The following is a 3,240-nucleotide window of genomic DNA, read 5'->3' on the forward strand; positions in this document are numbered from 1 at the left end:
AAAGGAGATATATAACATGTAAATAAAGAAAATATCTAATAAAAAAAAGTAAGAATTACAATGGAAGTAAGTTAAACACTGTAAAAAAAAAATAATGTAACAGTAAAAAAAAAAAAAAAAAAAAAAAAAAAAAAAAAAAAAAATCCCTGCCTGATAAAAGTGAATTTGGCTCACAGTTTGAGGTTTTAGTCCATCAAGCTGGGGAAGGCATAGCATCAGGGGTGTAAGCCAGTGCTGGTCATCTGTCCTTGAGAAACATCAAAGGATGAAAGCTTGTGCTAGCTCATTTTTCCTTCTTATCTAATCCAGGTCCTTGGGGACGGTACCACCCACAGTGGGTGGGTCTTCCCGTCTCAATTAACGTGATAAAAATAATCTACCACATGCATGCCCAGAGGTCTATCTCCCAAATGGCTCTGGATCTCATCTCCTTGACAACTGAAGTCAACTCACACACATTTCATAAATGCTAGGCTCTCTCCTTATCTCATTAAATACACACACACATTTGCATGCAGGTGTTGGGTTTCACACAGACGGAGTTTTAAAGGAACATGTAGGGTAATATATATGTTTATATTATTCCTTCAAATCAAAATCCATAAGGGAATTTCTGCCATACAAAACTAGTTAAAAAATCATTCCTTAAAGGAAATGGCAGCAACTCCTGGAAGGTACTGAGTAGGATTGAATTCACAGAGCTGACCCCCCAGTTCCATGAAATTAACAATTCATCAATCAATACACTTTATAAAAATCTGACTCAGTCACTGCCATTTAATATCCCCAAATTGTTACCAATACTCTTGGGCCAAAGACTACCAGGGTCTCCTCTATACTTGAACAGTGAGGTTTGTTCCTTGTTACAAAGAGAAAGAATTGTGAAAACATGAATTGTCTTAGTAAAAAGGTGTTAGGAACCTGTACCCCAGAATTTAGACTTGTGTTAGAGAATTGAGAGAATTCTAATCTTAAGGATTTTCTCCTGAATTGATTTCAAGCACAGAGTTGATTTTAAGCTTACCTAGAAGGAAGACTAGTGAGCATCTGCTACTGTATGTGGTAATCAGCTGGAATAAGACAACTAATGCCAACCAGAAGGGAAGTAGTAGAATCAGGATTTGAACTTGGCACCTAGCTCTGGCCTGCACATTTATTTTGTTTCCAAACACTGCCAACAAAAGCAGCAAAGAAGAAGCAAACCAGAGTAGTAAGGGTGTTCTAAGATGCCTCAGTTTCACAATCAAACAAAGGACAGAAGAAAGGAGCTCAGTAAATAGATTTCCATCAAGTTGGCAAAGTCTTGGCCCTGTGTGATGCATGCATAAGACAGGGTGATTTAGACAGAGCTGACATCCATGAGGCTAGCCCGATGCTTCCTTGGAGTTTGTTTTTACTTTGATCTTTTTCAGGGCTCCTAGATCTTTTTCATACTGTGTGAGGAGGTCCTCTCAGGAGATGGCTGCATTAACTCTTGATGAAAAGGCACACTAGGAGAGATGAGCACAGGCTATGTTCTCAACAGCAGATCTTTCTCGCTTTTCTTCACTACACCTAGTCCCAGAAGGAAGCAACATTGATGAGTTCTTCCTTGAGTCAAGCCATCAAATTTCATATGAAGGAAGGGCGTCTTGGCACAAATCAGTGAGTCCAGTGGGATGTGGTGTCACGTGCCTACAAGAGATGAAGAGATGGAGACAAGAGGATCAGGAGTTCAACCTTTTTGTAGCTTCAGAGTAAGTTCAAGGCCCCCTCTGTTATGGGAGACCTTGCCTCAATACAACATCACATACACACACCCCTTGGAAAACATTGCTTTCCCTATCCAGATCCTTGTGTAAAGTGAGAGATAAGGGTGTTACAGTTGACAGAAGGCTGTTCTCTAAGGAGACTGTCCATTCCTTTTACCAAGATCCCCAAAGCTTTTTTTTTTTTTTTTATGTCTACAGAGGCTTTTTTTTTTTTAGATTTTTTTTTATGTATATGAGTACTCTAGACAGAGTACTACACATACGTCTGCATGCCAGAAGAGGGCACCAAATCACATTATAGGTGGTTGTGAGCCACTATATGGTTGTTGGGGATTGAACTCGGGACCTCTAGAAGAACAGACAGTGCTCTTAATCTCTAAGCTGCCTTTCCAGCCCCAAGATTTTCTTTCTTGAGGTCTGATTGTTCAGTGTTTTTTTGTTTTTGTTTTTGTTTTTGTTTTTTTCTGAGTCCTTTCAGCTTCTCAGAATATTTTCAGAAAGTTAGTCAGGCTTTGTTGTTTGCATCAGAAGAACCCTATGTGACACAGATTTATTTGGGAATGTTTTCTATTTCTTGGAGTTTGGGGACAATGTCCTTCAACAATGTCAATTAAACATGAGAAAGGACACACTGGAAGTTGTGGTTCTCCAGTTCTTGGGGACATAGGATGACATCCCCCAGGGTTTCTTGCTTTATGGTGACTATGAGATTCTCCTCTAGCACTGTGAGGTGGTCAGCGCAAATGCTGCAAAGAGAGTGGGTCTTTGGTCTTCATCTTTATTATGTCACTCTTTTCAGTGGGAGCAGATGCAGTTGAACACATGGTGCTGATCCAGCTTATGTTATGGATGCGCAAAAGAGGACATCTCTATTTCCATCTGTTTATGCAGAGATCTGAATAAAAGCCTTCATCTGAAAAGCATCTCTCCAGAAGTTCACTGGTATATGAAATTACAGTTATTCTCAAGTGAGGTAACACATGTTTCTTAAAATAATGTCAAGACTGTGCTTCCAGTTACATGGCTTTATAATGCACCATTTGAAGATGCACTAAGCAATTCTTGAGAAATGATCTTTGGATGACAGACAGGTGGGGAGAGAGACAATTATAATTGTATCCCTTGAAAAAAATCAGGATGGAGAAGAAAATGAATCTGCATTAGAAGGTAGATACCGGAGAGTAGTTTTACCTTAAAAATCAGATATCCTGTGAGCTTTTTGTCCTGTAAAGTACAAGTCATGACAAAAGAATGTGGCCATTCTAAAAACACTTGTCTTGCATTTCTGGATGATTAGCCACATAGCAAATTAAAAAGAAAGAAAACCCAAACCAAAACAACAACAAAACCCCTGCAAACAGCTCAGATTGATAAATGAGTTCAGAAAGGTTCCTTGAGTACAGTCATCAGGGAGTCCTGTGGACTAGCCATGGTAATTAGAAAATAAGCTTGGGACAAAATTCTATTTGTAGTATCACAGAAGCTAACA

The 3,240-nt window shown here is 39.1% G+C and overlaps 1 long non-coding RNA gene across 1 annotated transcript; it reads left to right on the forward strand.

Moving 5' to 3' along the window:
* The first annotated feature begins 1,562 nt into the window (after nt 1–1,562).
* Nucleotides 1,563–2,674, forward strand: LOC116097387. Its single transcript, XR_004121395.1, has 2 exons — nt 1,563–1,736; nt 2,551–2,674. It is a non-coding gene; the product is annotated as an uncharacterized LOC116097387 (long non-coding RNA).
* The last annotated feature ends 566 nt before the right edge of the window (nt 2,675–3,240 follow it).

Source organism: Mastomys coucha, unplaced genomic scaffold (genome assembly GCF_008632895.1).
Source record: "Mastomys coucha isolate ucsf_1 unplaced genomic scaffold, UCSF_Mcou_1 pScaffold19, whole genome shotgun sequence".
Taxonomy (NCBI): domain Eukaryota; kingdom Metazoa; phylum Chordata; class Mammalia; order Rodentia; family Muridae; genus Mastomys; species Mastomys coucha.